The sequence below is a fragment of the Eriocheir sinensis genome, chromosome 55, assembly GCF_024679095.1.
Source record: "Eriocheir sinensis breed Jianghai 21 chromosome 55, ASM2467909v1, whole genome shotgun sequence".
NCBI lineage: Eukaryota > Metazoa > Arthropoda > Malacostraca > Decapoda > Varunidae > Eriocheir > Eriocheir sinensis.
In genome coordinates this window covers 1,500,193-1,522,576 of record NC_066563.1, presented here as the reverse complement: position 1 = coordinate 1,522,576, position 22,384 = coordinate 1,500,193, and the positions used below count along the sequence as shown (strand labels likewise).

Below are 22,384 nucleotides of genomic sequence, written 5' to 3'. Positions count from 1 at the left end.
CCCTGGGCTGGGCTAGGGTAAATTTGAATGGACGCGCTGGCTCGTTTTCTCCCAGTGGTATGGCTGGGTGCACCGTGGAAAGTTGCCAGATTGTCTTACTCAGCTTCTTATATTTCCCGACTTCCGACCCAAAAACTGCCTCGTGGACCCCAATAAGGATATTCACTTAAAATTATCGTTCAAATAGTTACTTCCTGATGTTTCTTGGCAATAGTTAAGTGTGAGAAACCGGTAAATACTATGGTCTGAGTACGACAATATGGCAACGGTGGGGCGCAGCAGAGGTATTGAGATACTATAGTATTTAAACATACAGCTAAAACCAAATTATCCTATATAATAAAAATATATACATATTATATTATTATACCATGGAATTATTAGTTTTTCTGTATAATTAATGATCACTAACGGCACACAGATTAATAAAACACAGCGCCTTGACACTCGCTTGACTCGTTTGTTTACATTTGGACTTGGCGGCTGGACGGGGCAGGCGCCTTCTGTGTGACCACTCCCCATGTAAACCAGGCCTAAGGTTGGTTTCCTGCCCAGGCAAAATCGTCCAGCACAGGGTAACAGTGACTAGTGTAACCGTAGCTTATTAGCCAACCAACTGCACACACACACACATACACACACACCGACCTTGCTACATCCCCCTCCCCTTCTCTCTCTCTCTCTCTCTCTCTCTCTCTCTCTCTCTTGCAAAAGCACCACCCAGGCAGAGATAGCGAACAACCCAATTACTATCCACTCCCTTCTATTTTTCTACAAAGTTGCACCACCCAGTAAAGCCTCACTCGCTCACTCATTCACTCACTCACTCACTCACAAACTCACTTACAAACTCACTCACGAAGCCACACCGTCCATCCACACTAACTTGTCGAAGCAACCAGCCATGGCCACACTAAAGACTGAAGTCCATCTCCCACGTACTAATTCACGGTCTTGCCTGTTACACACACACACACACACACACACACATTCCCTTTCTCCCCCTCACACCCTTCCTCGCCTGTTTCCGTTTTCGCGGCGTAAGAAAAGAAAATAAAGCTCCTTTCTGGTCGGTCCGCCCGCCCCGTTTTTCCCGCCACGCCACTCTTCGCCCCAAAGGTTTAAAAAAAAAAATGTGGCGTGACTGGAATCAAGCAGTCATGAAAATAACAATATGGCGTGTTCACATTGAGAAACGTATTGTGTAAAGTCTTTGTGATTTTATTTACTGTTAAATTCCTTACAAAGTGAAAAGAGTTGAGGCTTTGTCTGTTTGGTTCTTGTTAGTACTTTGCTAAATAAATAAAAAGTTAAAATAAACAAGTAAATCATTTAAATTCTCAGTAATTTGTGATTCTTTTGGTGATCTGGCTAAAATAATCATCACTTCGTTAACATGTCTCCTCGGATAACAAGGTTGATGATTTATTAAACGCTGGTGATGTTAAATAGCATAAACATTACATCGCTTGTATGTTTGCTTTAGTGCTTACGTGTTTGTGAAGGGGAGGGTTGGTTAGCTTTGTGTGTGTGTGTGTGTGTGTGTGTGTTTTTTTGTGGTGAGGATGAGTAAGAAAAGAAATAAACAATAGATACATTTTGAGTAAGCGACAAATAGACAAATCAGACAGACCAGCGACAGGAGACCCAGGAGGAGACAGTTAGAGCCCCGTTTTTTTAGAAACAAATTATATAAAAACGAGGAGACCTGACACAATTTCCTCAGAATAAAAGTTTGCACACACACACACACACACACACACACACGAACCTTAATCTGTCTGTTTGTTCTGGTCTGTTTCTCTGCGGCCTTCATTCTCTCTCTCTCTCTCTCTCTCTCTCTCTCTCTCCCTGGTCAAGTTTCAGTATTAAACAAGTCAGTCGGCGGAAGACGTTCATCTTAACTTGGCGGGAAGGTTCATCCCCGACTGCCCCTGTGACTAGAGAGAGAGAGAGAGAGAGAGAGAGAGAGAGATAACACGAGCAAACAAGAGGGGAGGGGGAGTCACACACACACACACATACACCTCACACACAGACATGGCGAATAAATATATGCAAATACAAACAAAAAATATCACAGAACATGCCATAAAAAAGGGAAAGAAAGAAAAACAGAGAGGACCAAAAGTGATAAAATGTTACTGATCACACACTTGAAAAAACAATGAAATAAAAATATGCAAGAAAGGCGGATAAGAAAAGGGAATCAGAAATAAGAAACAATAATATGTGATGCAAAGCGTATTTACATAATGTCTTACCTGGCCTTCCTTTACCTGCCTCCTCTCCCCTCCACCTGGCTAACTAACTCACCTGGATTTTACCTGTCGACGGAGAACGTGCATGACACCCTCCAATCACGGCTTCACCTGTATGGTCAGACCTCCTCCTTCATGCCACCTCTCTTCTTCCCCTCCTTCTCTTTCTTTCTACTCTCTCTCTCTCTCTCTCGTTTTTATTCGTTGCGTCATCATATTTTCCTTCTGGTCTTGTCTCAGTTTTATATATTATTTTTTATGATCTGTAATGTACTATCAGTCTCTCTCTCTCTCTCTCCCCTTCTTCCTATTAATGATTTTTGTTCTTCTTTTGTTTCTTTATCGCTTTTTTTTCTTTTTCTTTTGCCGCATTTTATTTGTTGGCAGCTTGTTCTTGTTTTTCTTTTTCTTTTTTTTTCTTGTTCTTGGTCTTTCCGTTTTGGGTTTTGTTTATTTTTTATGGTCTTTTTCTTCTTGCTTTCCTTGTTGCATTATTATTATTATTATTATTATTATTATTATTATTATTATTATTATTATTATTATTATTATTATTATTATTAATTTCCATTCTTATTGCTCCTCATATTTCTAGCGTTCTCGTTCCTCCTCCTCCTCCTCCTCCTGCTCCTCCTCCTCCTCCCCCTCCTCATCAGTCTCCTCCATCTCATTTTTAAAGTCGTAACCTTCTTTCCTTTCCTTATGAGGCTTTCCTTTTTCCTCCTTTTTTGGCTTCCATTATGAAAGTTCACTGGCCTTTTTTGTCTTTTCGTCCCTCGTCTCGTTTCCTTTTATTTTCATCTTCCTCCCTTTATTACCTTTTCCTTTTGCGTTTTAGCGTTTTTGTTTTCCTCTGTGCATTCTTCTGTCGCTGCTTCTGTCTCCCTCTGTCTGTGTGTGTTGGTATTGGTCTGTGTTCTGTCTGTCCTTGCTAATGTTTGCCTGTCTGTTTCTCCTTCTGCTCTATTTCTTATTTTCTTCTGCTCCTGTTTCTGTCTTCTTACTGTTTGTTCGTTACTGTTTGTCTGTCTGTCTCCGTTTCCGTCGTTGTTTCCTTCTCTTTTTGTATTTTTCTGTTGTTGCTTCTGTTCCTTTGTCTGTCTTTGTGTCTGTAGTCTTTCTGTCCAAACCTCTGTCTATCTGTCCTTTTGTCTATCTGCGTTCGTTATTTATTCCCTACTTGTGTGACTTGTGTATCTGTCTGTACGTGTCTGTTATATGTTTTGATTCTCTCTCTCTCTCTCTCTCTCTCTCTCTCTCTCTCTCTCTCTCTCTGATTATTTTCTTTTCGCATTTCCTGGCATTCCATTTTCCTTAGTAACCTCTTCACTATCTTTCATCTTTAATCATCTTCCTTCTCTCCTCTGACCTTATTTTCATTCCCTTCCTCATTGTGTCTTTGCCATTCTTTCGTATATTCATGCTTTTCTTCTTTTAATTTCATTTCTTTATTATTTCTTCTTTCGTTTTTACTCCTCTCCCCTTCCTCCTTCCTCTTTCTCTTAATAACGGGGCCGCGGTATCTATGGCTAATGGCTGGGCTGACGACCGCCTGCCTCGCCCTATGATGAACGCCTCCCATTAAACTAGAAATTAACATTCACTCCTTGCTCCAAAACGCCCATTATCGAGATTGATGTTCGATAATCCTTCCCCATTCGTGTGTGTGGGCGTGAGGCGTGGGGGATGGTCGTGTGTGTGTGTGTGTGTGTGTGTGTGTGTGTGTGTGTGTGTGCTCTTCTGTAGGGTCTTCTGTGTCTCTCTCTCTCTGTAAAGTCACTGTCACGCTTAAATGAGTTGATTGAGAGACCTTTAGAGAGAGAGAGAGAGAGAGAGACTGCAATACGTACTGATCAATGTGTAGGACGATATTTTTAAATCGTATGTTGTTGATTCACTTGGAAAATACTCTGCCTTTATTCTTCAGTGTTTCCATATTTCTCTCTCTCTCTGACGAATAATCTCTCTCTCTCTCTCTCTCTCTCTCTCTCTCTCACACACACACACACACACACACACACACACACACACACACACACACACACACACACACACACACACAAGAGGAGGGGGACAGCAGCGTTGCCATATTATCGTATTCACCACATTGTATTAATAATTTTTAAGCCTCAAACTCTTGTACCTACACAAATAACGAAAGAATATTAAAGTTGGCGTTAAAACTGTTATTTATTGATGTTTGTTTGTTTGTTTTTGCTATAGATATCAGTCAGAAACTACGAAAATGCCAAACGGTGTGTACGATAGTCAGGCAACGGGGGGGGACAGGTATAACGATAGATACAGGAACGTAGGGAGGGAGGGCTGAAAGAAAGAGAATGGGAAAATGAGAGAGAGAGAGAGAGAGAGAGAGAGAGAGAGAGAGAGAGAGAGAGAGAGTTATCCTAGCAAAATCTACCTTGTCTTACATTGTACAGCAACGAAGAGGAGGATAAAGATAAGTACATTCCCTGGGGCAGTTTTACAATGATATGGGTCAGTGGGAGGGAGGGAGGCAGGGAGACGGAGGAGAGGAAGGACATATTAAGGAAGGGAGAGAGGAGAGGAGAGGAGGAGGAAGCATGAGAGAGAAAAGGATGCAGGATAGAGTGAGGGGGAATGCTCACGTATATACAAGGGTGAGAGAGAGGACGTCATGGTGATAGAGAGGAACGAGAGAGAGAGATATGAATGTTTAAAGTCTAAAAATGAGGCGGAGGGGCGAGGGTGCTAAAAAAGGGGTGTCCGGGGGGTGAGGGAGGAGATGATAATTCTACCATGGGAGGAGGAGGAAAAACGGGACGTGGGTGAGGGAGGCTGCGAGGGAGAGAAAGAGAGAAGCATATTCGTAAGGGGAAAAATAAACAAAAAGAAAAGCAGATGCGTGTTAGTTGAGTTCATGTTTAATTTTGAAAGGTATCTGACCCTTCCTGTAGGTGTGTGTGTGTGTGTGTGTGTGGACGGTGACCTGAATGCACTTAAGAGTTTAATGCGCGTTGCTGTGACTGTTTATTTTTAAGAGGGAGATGAACGCTCAGCTGAAAACGGGAACAAGAAAAAGGTATGGTAGGAAAAGACAAACGTTCATCCATTAGTCAAACGGTCACTGGCATCGTGTGAACAAGACATGAAGGAGAAAAAAAACTAACTAACTCTCTCACGGATTAATGAACCGAACATCGCCGTTGTGTTTTCGCCATCAGGCCGTCAGTAAAGAGCCTGAAAAAACACGGTAAACTGTTGCCCCGGAAAATGATAACAGTAATTCCCGGTGTTCATATGTAGAGAGCGAGTTAATGGTAGCAATCGCCCGTGCTCTCTTATTTTCACCTGTCCGCTCACCTGCCAATTAAAAAAGAACAGACCTTGACACGACGTTTCAAACAGGGAAATGTAAAATATAAAGCTGAATGTATATGAAAAAAATAATACTAGCAGGTGTCAGTAACGTGGGGAGGCTTAGGGAAGGGAAGGGAAGGTGAAGGGAAGGGGAGGTGGAGGGAAAGAGAAGGTGTATGAAAGGGGAAGTGTAGGAAAGGGGAGGTGTAAGGAAGGGGAAGTGGAGGGAAAGGGAGGTGTAGAGAAAGGGAAGGTGTATGGAAGGGGAAGTGTAGGAAAGGGGAGGTGTAGGGAAGGGGAGATGAAGGGAAGGGGTTGTAGGGAAGGGGAAGTGTAGGGAAAGGGAGGTGGAGGGAAGGGGAGGCGTAGGGAAGGGGAAGTGAAGGGAAGGTGTATGGAAGGGAAAGTGTAGGGAAGGGGAGGTGGAGGGAAGGGAAGGTGTATGGAAGGGAAAGTGCAGGGAAGGGGAGGTGTAGGGAAGGGGAGATGAGGGGAAGGTGGGCATAGAGAAGGGGAGGTGAAGGGACGGGGGACTGTAGGGAAGGGGAGGTTCATGGAAGGGGAGCAGTATGTGAGTTTCAGTACTGTAGTTTCTTTTGCGTTTTTTTATTTATTTATTTTTTATTTTTTTTATTTTTTTGATAACTCCGTAGGGAACATTTTTTCACCTGTCCCTCCCAATCCTTTTTTGATTCCTCCGTCTTTTTTAACGACACGTTCTGAGGACGCGACGAACATGAAACGAAAAACAGGAAATTACATGCAAATAGGAAAATGTTACCCGATCTCTCTCTCTCTCTCTCATTGAATAAGGCCTAGAGCATGTATGAATTAATGAAGTAAGTCTGAATTAATGTACAGTCCGCTCTAGGTTTTTGAGAATGACGGAAAATGTTGAAAAGTAGGTAAAAAAAAGGTTGGATATCAAATAAAAAGTACTTATTTAGTGATGATACCTTGAAGACCATATGGATTTTTTTTATCATATAAATTCAATAATCGAATCATGATGTTATTTAATACACTACTTATACCATGACTACTACTACTACTACTACTACTACTACTACATAATAATAATAATAATAATAATAATAATAATAATAGTTTTGCTACCACTACTACAACTTTCACTAGTTATATACATTCTACCTTTACTTGTATTTAAGCACCTTTAATTAATATCCTTTTTTTTTTCCTTTTACATTTCCATTTTTTCTCTCTATGTTTGTGAATATATGTATCTAAAAATGGTTTTATGACAACTGTAAGGGGGGATGCAATTAAACACCACAAGTCACATACGTATGAACAAACAAACAAATAAATAAACAAACAAGCAGACAAATAGGGAATGGGATCTCATTAGCAGCGACAAACATCACGCCCACCAAAACTCACCCCAAAAATATAGGAACCCCCAAAATGAACAGAACGCGATGTACAACAGAAATCCGTCACATTTTGGAACAGTCATTTCATAATTCAATCCAATTACACTTTCGCTTTGTGTGGTTCATGCTGAGGTGGTGGTGGTGGAGGTGGTGGATGATAGTGGTGGTGGTGGTAGTGGGGGGTGGCACTCCTTGTTGTAGTAGCTGTAGTGGTGTGGTAGTAGTGTCAGAAGTGGTTGTGGTTGTGGAGTTAGTGATGATGGTGGTGTTCGTGTCCTTTGTAGTGACTGTGATGGTGAAGGTTCTTGGTGGTAATGGTTGTGGTGGTTTTGGTCGTGATATTAGTGATGGTGAAGGTGGTAGTGGTTGTAGTGGTGCCATGGTGGTGGTTATGAGAGTTTTGCTTGTAGGAGTCTTAATGGTGATGTGGTGGTAGTAGTAGTAGTAGTAGTAGTAGTAGTGGTTATGGGGGGTTTTGCTTGTAGTAGTCTTAATGGTGATGTTGTAGTAGTAGTAGTAGTAGTAGTAGCATGAGAGGCAGAAAGCTGTAGTACTAGATTTAAGTATGTTTATTTTAGTAAAGGTCAGAGGTCTGTTTTTATATGAATCGTACCGGAAAATTCCATACGACGCTTATACAAAGAAAAGTGAAAAGAGTTGTTACTTCTACTCCGTTGTGTTTAGTTATATCATCCTCACTGATTATCCTTTATTTTCCTATGTTTTCGTTTCATTCGGGTATTATTTTTCTCTATATTATCAGCATTTTGTTCCTATTCGCTTTTTTGTCTCACTTCCGCATGAATAGGGCAAGTTAATCCTCTGCGTTTTGTTTCCGTTTTCATTGCTTTTTTTTTTTTTGTACTCGCATTCACCCAGTAATTTCCGTGTCTTTTTATGTTCTACACACCGTTTAATTACTCCCATATACATTTTTTTCCCCGCCGTAAACTCTCACTAACACAATACCTCTTTCCACATAAACAATTCACAAGTTCTCATTTTCCTCTTTTTTGTATTCATTCATATTCATTCACCTTCACGCTCACTATTCATACATTTTACCTTCCTCCACTTCACTTCTATTACGCTTCTTTTCGCATCAACAATTCAGTATTTTCTCACATGTCCGCCTTCACTTTCCTCGCATTAATAAAGCCACTTAGTCCCATTCACACAACAGTTACACTTTTCATTTATTCCTGGAACTACACTTTTTTATTTCATCCACATCCACTCGTTTCGCTGATTCCAATACCTCCATTTTTTTGTGTTCAGTTCCCATACACACATTTTCGTGCGTCGCCGTTCCCGTGCCACAGAAAATAAACGAGAATTTACTGAGTTTCTTTTTGAAGTTGTGTACCCAGCCCGCCGCCTGACTCTGGCTCTGTTTTTGTGGCTGTTTGTGTGTATGTGTTATGCTCGTGGGTCTTGGTCCGTGGTTGCTGTGTGTGTGTGTGTGTGTGTGTGTGTGTGTGTGTGTGTTTGTTTGTTTATGTGTCTGTGTTTGTGTTGTGTTCGTATGCATTGTCCGGGGTGTTCTGTATGTGTGTGAATGTGTTTGTTGTATGGTGAGGGTGTTATTGTACGTCTTTATGTGTATGTATGTACGTATATGTGTACTATGCTTGTAGATGTGTTTGTATGAGTGTATGTTCAAAAAGATGGTTGATTGGAGAGAGCGAGGGATAAATGATTGAGTGAATGAATTGCTAGGTGAACGAATGGTTGAATGAATAGGTAGATCGGTAAATGCGTGAATGATTAGATGGATGAATGGATGGTTGAATGATTTGAATGGTTGAATGGTTGAATGGGTGGGTGAATAGACGTACGGAAATCAGCTTGTCAGTCTGAATCCTTATTTACTGACGTCTGTCTTTAAGTTTGTTTTTGAATGTATGTTTGTTTTCCCTCATGCCTCTCTCTCTCTCTATCTATCTATCTATCTATCTCCATCTATGTATTTCTATCTGTCTACCTCCCTCGATAAAAACATAGCTAACTATTGCATGATGAACAGTACTTGGAAATTTTCATGTAACAGATTTTTTTTTTTAATAACAGAGTGCAAATAATTCCCTGATTTACATGATTGGAGTCTATTTTTAGCTTGTTTACTCTGCAGGCGTTGATTGATTGCTGTTTGTGATTTCTTTTAGTATAAGTTCACAAAATTTTCAGTACGCTCTATACTGTCTATAGCCTTCACTCGCAGAAATTATGGCTCGCTCTATGAATGACAATATGAAACTATGGAAACATCCGTAATCCACTGTGTCTATCGTCCGACGGGCATACATACACACGCTCACACCACCTGCACAGACAAACATAAACTTGAACACAAACACAGCCCTTCCACAAGCATACACAGGCAGTAAACACACCAACTCGCAAGCCACACCACCCCAGTACACACAAACACCCTCCTTGGCTTTCCTCACCCCCCCCCCCCCCCCACACACACACACACACACACACGCACACGGCCTCCCACCAACACCTCGCCTCGACTCTCCCTGATACACCCGTCTTCACCCCCCGGCAAGACACGCACGCCCCGTTAAGGCTCAATACATTCGGCGCGGCTATATTGCGGTGCGCTGGAGAGACCCGTAAGGCAGCCAAGTATGTGCATATATATCTTGGCCCGGAATATATTAGAGCCGGCGTGCTGGGGGCAGATTCGGCAGCAGATTACATAGGCGTTGTTCCCGATCCCTGTCAGGTATTCCACGTGGGCTTAAAGACAGGTGGACTTGGCTATATGAAGGTGTATCTCGAGTTAGTAGTTGTAGGTGTAATCTTTTTTTGTTAAGGTGTAAAGGTAAAGACAGGTGGACGTGGATATTCAGAGCTGTTTCCCGAGTTAGTGGTATATTTGATCTTTCCTATTGAGGTAAAAAAAAGAGTAAAAACAGGTGGATATAGGTATTCAAACGTGGATAGTACAGGTGACAAAAAAAAGAGTAAATGGTCACCTAACATCCTCCTCCTCCTCCTCCTCCTCCTCCTCCTCCTCCTCCTTCTTTATCCACCAATCTCGAGTTTGTTGCCGAGTTTTTTTTGTTTTTTTGTGTGAAGGTGTAAATGGGTTGAAAATGATGTTGTTTTAATGGGAAATTCATTAGTTAGATAGTTAGATGCATTCGTTTTTCGTGTTTTTTTGTGTGTTGTTGGTGGTGCAAAAAGTTTTCAAAATACTCTGGTATATCGATAGAGTTGCTGTTGTTGAATATTTATTTTCCCATATCCGCCAGCCGGAGTTTTGTGTCAACCTTTAAGTGAAAATACTCGTGTAAACCAGATTTATCGATAAACGGGTCAGGAGAATCAATCAGGATTACGTGAATTGTTTTGGGTAGAAAAGATCTTAGCTTTTATGCGCCGTGTTTGTACAGCGAATTGAGTTTCTGCCTCAGTTATTTGATTAAGACGCACACCGGCTTAATGACTCGCTGTTCTCCGGGCGTGGCTGAATCACTCCGGTGTGTTTATTTTATTCATCCTTATAACATTTACCATGCAGTGCTGAGTTCATCTGTCTTCCCTCCGTGTGGGTACTTTGACAGACACGATTAAAGCAATAAACCTAAACCAGAAACGTTTTTCTTTGTTAAACATTTCCATATTTGTAGCTGATGCATTTATCATTGTGCTGCATGGTATGTTACTTGTATATATATATATATATATATATATATATATATATATATATATATATATATATATATATATATATATATATATACACACACACACACACACACGAGAGAGAGAGAGAGATTGCTTGCATGCAATGCTTCATGTTGACGCTCGCTCCGCTGTCACAACACACACTATATTACCTGTCTTGTTGTAGGCAAGGTCTCTCTGTCCGTCGGTCTCTCGGCTACGCTCTCTCTCTCTCTCTCTGTGTGTGTGTGTGGGGTGCGCGCTCTGGTACGTATGTGTCTGGCATACAATATTTATTTTGTTCATTGGTTGATTTTATCGTGTTTTCTACTTAATTAAATTATTTTCACCATTTGTGTGTGTGTCTGTGTGTGTGTGTGGGGTGAGTGTGTGTGTGTGTGTGTGTGTGTGTGTGTGTGTGTGTGTGTGTGTTCATTACAGGTCCAGGAAGGTCCGGCCCTCACACAGATATTACTGCTTCCGGCGCTGCTCTCTCTCAGCCTCTTTTCCTGCTTTTTTCTTCCTCCGCTTCCTTCAGCTCCTCCTTCCCGGTGCTTTCCTTCTCCAATTGTCTGGTTATTGGTAAACTTCATTGGTACGATGTTATTATTATTATTATTATTATTATTATTATTATTATTATTATTATTATTATTATTATTATTATTATTATTATTATTATTATTATTATTATTATTATTATTATTATTATTATTATTATTATTATTATTAAGAGTAGTAGTAGTAGTAGTAGTAGTAGTAGTAGTAGTAGTAGTAGAAGTAGTCGTAGTAATAGTAATGGTAGTAGTAGTAGTAGTCGTCGTAATGAAAAATACTGTTTTTTCAAGCTCTTCACAATCAGGCACAGCAACAACAGCAGCGGCGGCAGACCGGCCCGTTAGCTCAGTTGGTTAGAGCGCCGTGCTGATAACGCGGAGGTCGTGGGTTCGACTCCCATGCGGGCCAGCTGTAACTTTTAAAGCTGTGTTTCTTGTGTCGTTAGCGGCGGATCTGGTTGTTTTTTTGCTCACTTTGAAGTATCATTTTTTTTTATCAATTCGGGGCCTAAGATCTTTCAGTTACCTATGCATTTGACCAATCACGTAGTTGACAGCTAGTATTTTGGGCAGTGTCATCAGTGGAGTCGTGTGTTGCGTTACGTGAAGCGCAGTTTGTCTTCAGCCGCGCTTATTGTTTAGGTCTTAGGGTTACATCTTGAGGTTAGGGCTACGTATGGGGAAGTAGTTCGGGAATGTCTTCTTGCCTCTATATCCCGCTATGGCCATATATGTGTAGGTCACGACATTCTCCCGACGAAACTAATTTAACAGGTGAAATTCGTAGTGCCCTTTGAGCCTTGATGGATGCTTCCTCGGCCTGATGGCAAGGCTTTACGTATTGATCTGGGCGGAGTGCCATCTAATCAGGCTTTAAGGAACACCTGTTGCCTGCAAGCCTCGGAAGGAAGTGTATCAGGTGGGCTTCCGGCGGCCACGACCGTTTAAAACTTTTGGTGTTCTCGAGGAGGCTTACTTGGAATGGTTGCGCTCTGGCAGCCTTCATTACGGTGCAAGGGATAATATTGTTGATTTATCTTCAGTGTTTTCTTGCTTTCTTTTTATTCTTTTTCGTAAGTGTGGATTGACTGTCTAAAAGAGAGGATCAAAGATGAACTCCATGGGGCAGCATGAGTCAAGCAAGATGGTGCCTCTATAAACACTTGCCTGTGCCATAGCGGACTGGGGCCGACCATCAAGCCCCATCAGGAAAGCTTACCATAGGCAGAAACATAAAGAAAAAAAAACTCAAAGGGCCAGTGCGACGGAAATGAGCACCGCAGCCACGCGCAGCTAGAGCGTGTGCACCCAACTGTATCATTATCATTTGAATTATTTTTTGACAGGAAGAGAAGCAGATCATCGGGAGGAAAGAGGAAACAGTATAGCCCACTGACGCTTACTGACACCTTTTGGGCTATTGACTGGTTTGTCTGCGTCTTTGCTGTGTTTCTTCTTTCTTTCACGGACATAGAAGAATTTTCTTGTTATGAGTGATTTACCTCCGTCCTTGTTGTGGTTGCTTCCTCTTATTGGTATTATCATTGTTTTGGTATTGATTTTGGGGGTGTATTTTCTTCTTACTTAACAAATATTATTGTTTTCTTATTCACACATTTTTTTATCAATTCATAACAATTCTAATCATAATTTCTTATCAGCACACTTCTGTATTGTGATTATTTTCTCTTTCATCATCATTTCGTTTCATCCATCATTTCATTCAGCGTTATTCATCTCTGTTTTTTGTGTTTGGTTATATTTTTCCTTTTTCGTTGACACACTTTTTGTTTCGTCATTTACCGTGATTTCTCTCCGCCATTTCCAGGTCACGTCGCCTCGGGGTTACGCTCATGGCCACGCCTTTGCTTTCCTCACCTTTTTGGGGACGGAAAGAAATTAAGCGAACACAAGTAAGTCTCAACTTTACCTTGTTGCAAAAGTTACGCGGGAAACTTTGTCTTCCTTCCTCCTTCCCTCCTTCCCTCCTTCTCTCGTTCCTTGCGTTGCCTTTTCATGTTACCTAGTGTTTCCCTGTCTTACTCTCTTGTTTTTTTTCTTTTTCTCTCTCTCTCTCTCTCTCTCATTAGTCTGTACCTTTCATTCTTTACAGTGTCATTGGTCTTTTTCTCCTCCTTGCCTTCATTTTTGTGTTATATATTTTTTTCCTAATCTCTATATCTCTATCATTTTATCTCTATCTACCTATCTCTCTGTCTATCCTTTATTCTCTTTTTTTTTCCCCCTCTACTCACAATCTTCTTTACCTTACTCTCCACTCCTTTAACCCACCTCTTCGCTTCCCTTCTCTGCCGCGTCCCTTCCTCAGCACTCTGGCTTCATTAGGTAAAGCTGTTGGGTCCTGGAGCGGCCGGGCGGTGGTGGGCGGGGAAGTGTTGGATCAGCCCTTCGCCCACACCTTCAGGAGAGTTAGCGGGTCTTGAGGCGAGCCGGGCCGAGGGTACAAACCTTAGAGGAGGAAAAAAACATGCTAAGGAGTTTATGATACGTGCCGACAGGGAAGCGAAGTACGTAAAGTGTCCTCAGCGGATTTTGATGTGATAGGAATGCCGTTACGACGCGTGGAATGTCCGGGGAAATATTCAAGGAGGGAAAAAAAGTATGTGAAATATGTCGCGGGGAAAAAAAAAACTTAGTGATATTACGGAAAACTTTATTTAAAACGCCTCTGGAAAAACGAAACGAAAGTGTGACTCAACTCCGGGATGGACTTCCGCGCGTGTATTCAAATCCCGGGAAATAGGAAGCAGAAGTTTTATTATTCTTCCGCATAAATTTCCATTGTTGACTGCATTGAGGCATTTACCTGCGTTAAGACTAGGGACGGCGCTGTTATGTCCATTTATCCCTTAACGGGCGGACCGAGGAGGCAGGGAAGGAAGGCAAGAAGGGAAGAAGGAAGGAAGGAGGATGAGCTGCGTAGCTTAAGCGACCAGGAAGGGACAGGGAAGGAAGGAACTGAATAAGAAGGATAGTGGGCAGCCTGTGTTTACATTACTCTGGGGGACTGAGGAAAAATCACAATGAAGAGAAATTGACAGAAAGAGAACGGATAAAGTGGGAATAGATTGAGATGCAAATGACCCGAGAATGTATATACGAACGAGGGAAGAGAAGGGGAAGATAAAGTGATATGGAAAAGATCTCGAGGAAACACACAAATGGAAAAGATAAAACCGAGAATGGAAATTGAAGGAGAGAGAGAGAGAGAGAGAGAGAGAGAGAGAGAGAGAGAGAGAGAGAGAGAGAGAGAGAGAGAGAGAGAGAGAGAGAGAGAGAGAGAGAGAAGAAAGAAAAGAGGTAATTGAAAGGAAAGAAGAGAGAGATAGAAGGAAAGACGATAGATGGAAACAGAAAGAAGTAAATGGAAGAGTGATTGAAGACATATATAAAAAGGGGGGAGGAAGAAGAAGAGGAAAAATGGAGAATAGGAAAAATGGATGAAGAAGTAAAAATAAAGAGGAGAAAGAAAATAGGAAGAAAGTAGAAGGAAAGGGAGAAATCTAGGAGGTATAGATGAAATAATATAAAGAGAGAAAAGGAAAGAGAAAATGACGCCAGAAGAAAAGAGGACGTGGAAAGATGGATGAAACACACACAGAAAATGAGAATAAACGAGGGAAGCAAATAGAACAGAAACAAAGGAGTGAGAAGGAAGTAAGAGAGAGAAAGCAAAGTGACAAGTGAAGAAAAGAAGGAAGAGGAGGAAGAGGATGGCGAGAAGAAATTTATATGAGGAAATAGAAAAAAAAAGACGAAGAAAGAGGGAAATGAAAGAAACAGGAAAGGGGTAGATGAAGGAAGGAAAGAAGAATGAAAAAATGGAAGGAAAATGAAGGATGAGGTACATTATATAAAGAAGTAAGAGAGGAAGAAAGAGAAAGACAAGAATCAGAAGAAAGGGTTTGATCATAAAAAGAAAGAAAGGGAGAGAGAGAGAGAGGAAAGAGACAGAAGGAAGAACAAGAGGATGAAGGGAGGGAAGAAGAGGAAGAAAGAGAAAGGAAAAAGTCAGAAGAGAATGAATGGAAGGAAAGAAGAGGGAGAGGAGAAATAGAAAAGAGAAGGAAAATAAAAGAAAGAGGCAGAGGAAAGAAGAGGACGTAGGGAAAGAAGAAAGAGAAAGGAAAAAGTCAGAAAATAAAGTAGAGAATGAATGGAAGGAAAGAAGAGGGAGAGGAGAAATAGAAAAGAGGAAAATAAAGGAAAGAGGACGAAGGGAGGGTGGAAGAAGAGAGGCGGGAAGAGGCGGGCAGGGTCGCGCCATATGCCAACTTTGGGGCGTTAGTTTTTGACGGCTGATCAGAAGTTAGTGTCGGCGCTAACTTCCCCCCCGGCGGCCACCTCACCTTTTTGTCTACCTGTCACGGGAAACTGAATTAGGCTCCCCTACACCCGCCAGCCTGGACTTTTGTTACCCTCCTCCCTTTCCTCCTCCTCTGTCTCCTCCTGTTCCTCCTATTTTTCCTCTTTCTCTTAATTTTTCTCTTCCTCCTTTTCCATCCTCTCCTTCCTGTTCCACTTCTCTTCCCTCTTCTGCTCTTGCTCCTCCTTCCTCTTCTCTTCCTCCTGCTACACTTCCTCCTCCTCCTCCTCCTCCTCCTCCTCCTCTTCCTAATCCTTGTCCTCTTCTTCTCTTCCTTCTCTTCCTCCTCCTCTTTCTTCGCCTCTGTTTCCTCCTTCTCCGGTCAGCATTTTCATGTTTCCTCTCATTTTTTTGTTTGTGCGTCCATGTAACTGTTGATGTTTTTGTTTTTATTATTCTTGTTGTTGTTGATGGTGGTAATCTTTTCTTCGTGTTCTTGTTCTTGCGCTTGTCCTTTTTGTTCTTGTTCATTTTCTTTTACTTTTTCTAATCTTCATCCTTTTCCTTTTGTTCCTTCTTACCATCATCATCATCATCACCATCATCATCACCATACTAATCATAATCTTGCCCCTCTTCACCTTCCTTTTCCTCTCCCTTCTTTTCCTTCTCCTCCTCCTCCTCCTCCTCCTTATCCTCCTCCTCCTCCTCGTTACTTCATCTCTATTTTTTTTCGTAATCGTCTGGCAACAATGACAACAAAAATACTCAAGAAAAATAGTGTGTCAAAAATCTTTCGTGTATTTTCGCCGTTTACATTCTGCATCGAAATGTCCTGACGAGCCGAACCGAATTTGGGAACGAAGCATTGAACCCGACTCACGGCCGAGCGACCCACGTGCGATGGTTCACTCTTAAGAGGAGGAGGAGGAGGAGGAGGAGGAGGAGGTGATAGAGTAAGAGAATCAGGAGGAGGAGGAGGGAGAAGGAGAAGCAGCCGAAGGAGGAGGAGGACGGAGAGGTGACAGAGGGGAGGAGGAGGAGGAGGAGGAGAAAGGGGCAAAAGGGGAGGAAGAAAAAGAAGAAAATGAAGAAGAAGGAGGAGGAGGGGTGACAGAGGAGGAGGAGGAAGAGGAAAAGGGAAAGAAGAAGAAGAACAAGAACAAGAACAAGAACAAGAAAAAGGAAAAAAAAAGGAGGAGGAGGAGGAGGAGGAGGAAAGCGAGCGGCTGGAAGAGAGTATAGAGAAGAAAGAGGAGAAACAGAGGAAAGGTAAAAAGATTGACCTCTGCAAGAAAGAAAAAAAGGAAAAGGAAAAAACAACAAATAAAGGAGAAAAAAGAGCAGAGGAAGAAAAAAGAAATATCGATAATACTGTAATACTAGGAAGAGAGAGAGAGAGAGAGAGAGAGAGAGAGAGAGAGAGAGAGAGAGAGAGAGAGAGAGAGAGAGAGAGAGAGAGAGAGAGAGAGATGGCGTGGGTTGGGGGAGACAGACAGACCGACAGATAGACAGACAGACAGACAGACAGACAAAATATATAAGAACGGATGGCTGGGTACAAAAATTCTGTGAAAAACTGGAAGAAGGAATTGAGATATATGAGAGAGAAAAAGTAGGCCATGGAGAACGTGGAGGAGGAGGAGGAGGAGGAGGAGGAGGAGGAGGAGGAGGAGGAGGAGGAGGATGGAAGCAAGAGTAACCTCGTGAGATTGTCCTTTAAATCGTGTGTGTGTAAAGGGAAGAGAGAGGAGAGAGAAGGATGGAGGGGAGGAAGAGTATGGAGGAAGTGGAGGGAAGATATGGAGGAGGAGGAGGAGGGGGCATGAGGCTCTTTTCAGGAGAAGGATGGAGGCCGTTTTTCACACCACAGGACTCCACTTCCGGCCCTGTACGTGATTAAGGACTTTTTGAACAGCGTAGGATATGGAAGGAAAGAGAACATCAGGATTAAAGGGGAAAACAATACGAGAAGAAGAAGAGTGAAAGATTAGGAGACAAAAAGAAGAAGGACTTTTTGAACAGCGTAGGATATGGAAGGAAGAACATCAGGATTAAAGGGGAAAACAAAACGAGAAGAAGAAGAGTGAAAGATTAGAAGACAAAAAAGAAGGATGTAGGAGAAGGAAGGAATTGAAGGGAAGACAGGTAGAAAAGAAGGATAGAAGGATAGAAAAGGAAAGAGTGTAAACTGAGAAAAGAGAGAGGCGGAAAATGAAGATGAAAAAGAGTGAAAACACGACAAGGAAATTAAAATGAAAGCATATGGAGGAGAAGGAGAGGGACGAAGGGAGGAAAGAAAGAAGGAACATGGAGAGAGAAGGAAAGGGTGAAGGACTGGAGGTAAGGAAGGAAGGCAACATATGGATGAAAAAGAAGAAGAATGGATGTTGGAAAATAATGGATGAGAAGAAAAGAAAGATGGAAAGTTACGATTAGAGGAAAGGAGAGGAGCAGAAAAAGAAAAGAGTGAAGGGATTAAGAAAGGAGACTGAAAACTTTATAGGAAGGAAAGAAGAATGGTAGGAAATGAAGGAAGGAATAACGAGAAAGAAAAAAAAAGAAAGGAGGCAAGAGAGTGGAAGATGGGGAGGAAGAAGAGAAAAATGATGGCGTATGGAGAGAATGAGAGGGACGGAAGAAGGAATGGCGGAGAGAGAGAGAGAGAGAGAGAGAGAGAGAGAGAGAGAGAGAGAGAGAGAGAGAGAGAGAGATGAAAAAAAAGGAAGGAAGGAAGATATCACGTTTTTTCCCTCCCCGAGTAATGGGCAATATTTTTCATCTAATGGCGTTCAGTATGTAAGGTTATGGAGGATTTGTGAACGTTTACTCTCCTCATTTATTCTTTACACGCATTAGATTTTCTTTTTTCCTTCTCTCGAGTCATTTAAAAAGCGTCAGTCTCATTTCTACTTCTTTTTAACATTTTTGTACCATTTTGCCAGTTTTGCTTTAGTCTGCCATAGGTCACACACACACACACACACACACACTCACACACACACACACACACACACACACACACACACACACACACACATACACACCATAACATTTTTCTCCCGTGTCCAGAAATAGATTCACGCAAATATTGTTAGTAAAGCCACTTCAAAACACTGACAAGAGGAACCAGAAATCGGACGATCGCAGGAAATAGATTTTTCTGAGGGAGAGGGAGAGACCAGAGGGAAAAAGGGAGGGAGAGGGGGAAGAGAGAGAGGGAGAGGGGAAGGAAGGGGACAAAAGGAAAGAGAGGGGACAGAGGAGGAGGAGGAAGAGGAGGGTGGGGACAAAGAGAGCGAAGGGGAGGCCCGGAAATAAAGGAAGATGGGAGGCGGGTGGATGGGATAAATGGAGTGAAAATGGAGAGAGAGGGAGAATAAAAAAACAGGAAAAAAGGAGAAGGGAATGGAGGAGGAGGAGGAGACGGCAATAATTTTCTACGCTAAGCAGGTGAAGGAGAATTGAAGGAGAGGAATCCTGATCTCGCTATTCTCCACCCAAATAAAAGAAGAAGACCCTCAGGGCGGCATAATATTATCAGGGGAGGGAGGGCGAGAAGGGGGAAGGGGAGGGAGGGAGGGAAGGAAGGGAGGGAGAGAAAGGAAGAGGAATTGTAGAAGCTCGAGAAGAAAAATGCAACAGCGAGAGAAATGAAATGGAAAGGAACATGATAAGAGAGAGAGAGAGAGACAGAGAGAGAGAGAGAGAGAGACTGTATGTGCGTGATTCCTAATGGTGTGTGTATATTTGTATGTCTGTTTTTGTGATTGGTTGATATTAGCTGAATTTGTACTCGCTCTCTCTCTCTCTCTCTCTCGACCCATTCCTCCTCATCCTTCGCTCCTCGTGTATCCTTCACTGGGACAAAATACTCTCCTCCTCCTCCTCCTCCTCCTCCTCCTCTTCCTCCTGCTCCTCCTCCTCCTCCTCCTTTATCTTCCTTCCTCCCGTCCTAGTTGTTTACTCCTGGACGTGTCTTCTCCTATCTCCCCTCCTCCATTCTTATCTCCGTCTCCTGCTTATTTTTATTTAACTTTTCTTCTCTGCTTTGTCTGCTTTGTATTATTTTTTTCTTCTCCATTTTCAAAAGTTTAATATATGCGAAAAAAATTTTTATTCATATTCGCGGTGTTTCTGTTGGTTCTGAAGCTCTTTTGTTTTCTTTATTCCTCTTGTTTTCTTTTTTTTTAATGTTTTTCGTCACTTTTCATTAATACTATAACAACAACAATAACAACAACTACTACTGCTACTACAACTACTACTGCTTCTTCTTCTTCTACTACTACTACTACTACTACTACTACTACTACTAATTATAATAATGATAATAATAATAATAATAATAATAATAATAATAATAATAATAATAATAATAATAATAATACGTCCCTTTTCCCACTGTTTTCTTCTCCTCTTCCTCCTCCCCCTCGTCCTCATGTTCGCCCTCCTCCTCCTCCTCCTCCTCCTCCTCCTCCTCCTCCTCCTCCTGTCACTTTCTTTTTCTCGCCCCTGACAAGGAAATGTATTGTCACTACTTAATGACATTTTTTTTACACATCTTGAAGTTTCATCTTTTTAATAATGTCTCGGAGTGTTAATAAAGTGAGATAATGTTTCACTGTTTCGCGTCTTCAGGGGAACTATCTTTCTTTTTTATTAAGAATATGAAGTAGTGTGATGATTTTGTGTAAGTGAATATATACAAAAAATGGAGATGTTTTTGTTGTTGTTTTCATTTGCTTGTTTCGTTAGTGTCGTGTTTGTTAATTTATCTCTATTATAGTTTTTTCTTTTTATGTCCTTTGTCTTTTCTTTTGTCTTTTCTTTTCTCATCTCCTCATTTTTCTTCTCTCCTCCTCTCCTCCCTGATCTTTCGTCCTGCTTTTCCTTATAAATATTTCTCTTTCGTTTTAGTCTTCCTCATATTTTTCAATTTATCTTTTTTTTTCTTCCTCTCATCTGGTATATTTTATTTGGCCTTACTTTTACTAACTACCATATTTCATTATTTCGTCTTATTTTTCCTCATAGTTACTTTTTATTAATTTTCCTTCTCATATATTATCTAATTTTACATTTTGCCTTAATTTTCCTCACATCTTTACTTCTATCTTCGTCTCATTTTCTTACTTTTCCTAACTCCCATATTTCACTCTTTCGTCTTATTTTTCCTCATAGTTTCTTTTTATTCATTTTTCCTCCTCGTATAATCTAATCTTACATTTTGCCTCAATTTTCCTTACAGCTTTACTTCTACTTTCCGTCTCATTTTTCCTCATGTATATCTCCTTTTAACTTATTTTTCATATTTCATTCTTTCGTCTTATTTTTCCTCATAATTTCTTTTTATTCATTTTTCCTCCTCGTATAATCTAATCTTACATTGTGCCTTAATTTTCCTCACATCTTTACTTCTATCTTCCGTCTCATTTTTCCTCATGTATCTCCTTTTAACTTATTTTTCCTCACTTCTCGTCTCCCATCTCTCTTCATATTGCTCCCCTTATCTCTCCTCTTAGCTCGGTGGTCATCTCTCGTTGTTACTTTGTTTCGTATTCTTAAAAATTTCGTCGGCCAAGCACACATATTTGACATGGCTCTCGTGGGAGTTGTGGGCATTTCCAGAGGTAGTTTGATGACCCTGGTGGTAGTCTGACCCTTCTTCTGTACCATGAAACTATTTCCAGGGTTTATTATTAAACGTTTAGTGGTAGTCTGACCCTTCTTCTGTACCATGAAACTATTTCCAGGGGTAGTTTTATGGCCTTAGTGGTAGTCTGACCCTTCTTTTGTACCATGAAACTATTTCCAGGGGTAGTTTTATGACCTTAGTGGTAGTCTGACCCTTCTTCTGTACCATGAAACTATTTCCAGGGGTAGTTTTATGGCCTTAGTGGTAGTCTGACCCTTCTTCTGTACCCTGAAACTAAAATAACACTCGTAAAGACCCGACTAATCTCCTTTTTGTCCTTTGGAAATTGCTGATGTGAGAGCCGAAAGCGTCTAACAACACCGAATTTGTCTTCTGTCCTTTTCTTCATCTCATCCTGGAAAAAGAAGAAAAAAAAGCTAAAATAATATGAATACAGCCTTTAAAATACTTTCTCACCATTATGAAGAGGAAAAATGTATAGGAGAGAGAGAGAGAGAGAGAGAGAGAGAGAGAGAGGCCTCGGAGGAAAATACATTATCTGAAGAGGCGATTAATGGCAAAAATATATCCTGAGCGTTATTTCTCGTTTATCTTAGTTTGTTATTTACGTTTCTCGAGGGAGTCGCCATCCTCCTCGACACGCTCCTCCTCCTCCTCCTCCTCCTCCTCCTCCTCCTCCTCCTCCTCCCGTTTCTCCTCCTTTCTTCTTCTTCTTCTTCTTCTTCTTCTTTGTCTTTTTCTTTTCTTTTTTCTTCTTCTTCTTCTTCTTCTTCTTCTTCTTCTTCTTCTTCTTCTTCTTCTTCTTCTTCTTCTTCTTCTTCTTCTTCTTCTTCTTCTTCTTCTTCTTTTCCAATTTCTGCTCCTCTTCCTCCTCCTTTTCATTTTCTTTTTTATCCCTTTTCGGTGTCCTTGTCTTGTTCCCTTAAGCTGACATAAACGACTTTAGAGAGAGAGAGAGAGAGAGAGAGAGAGAGAGAGAAAATAATGGTCATTGTGAGAAAACGTTAAGGAAAGACGTCATTAAGAAGAAAACGTTTAAGATAATAAAAAAACGGGAAAAAGAAACAAAGAGGGAAACGAAAATATAAAAAGAAACATGAATGAACTTGGAGAGAGAGAGAGAGAGAGAGAGAGAGAGAGAGAGAGAGAGAGAGAGAGAGAGAGAG

General features: G+C 41.3%; 1 long non-coding RNA gene and 1 other non-coding gene across 2 annotated transcripts in view; both read left to right on the top strand.

Annotated features, from left to right (window-relative positions):
• Positions 1 to 475: 475 nt before the first annotated feature.
• The window catches only part of LOC126983844 (uncharacterized), a 73,230-nt gene continuing 51,321 nt past the window's right edge, over positions 476 to 22,384 (top strand). Inside the window, exons 1-2 of the long non-coding RNA XR_007736265.1 lie at positions 476 to 538; positions 13,061 to 13,145. This is a non-coding gene — a long non-coding RNA (uncharacterized LOC126983844). The remainder of the gene's footprint in view (positions 539 to 13,060; positions 13,146 to 22,384) is intronic.
• Trnai-gau (transfer RNA isoleucine (anticodon GAU)) lies at positions 11,568 to 11,641 on the top strand. The gene has a single exon. It is a non-coding gene; the product is annotated as a tRNA-Ile (tRNA).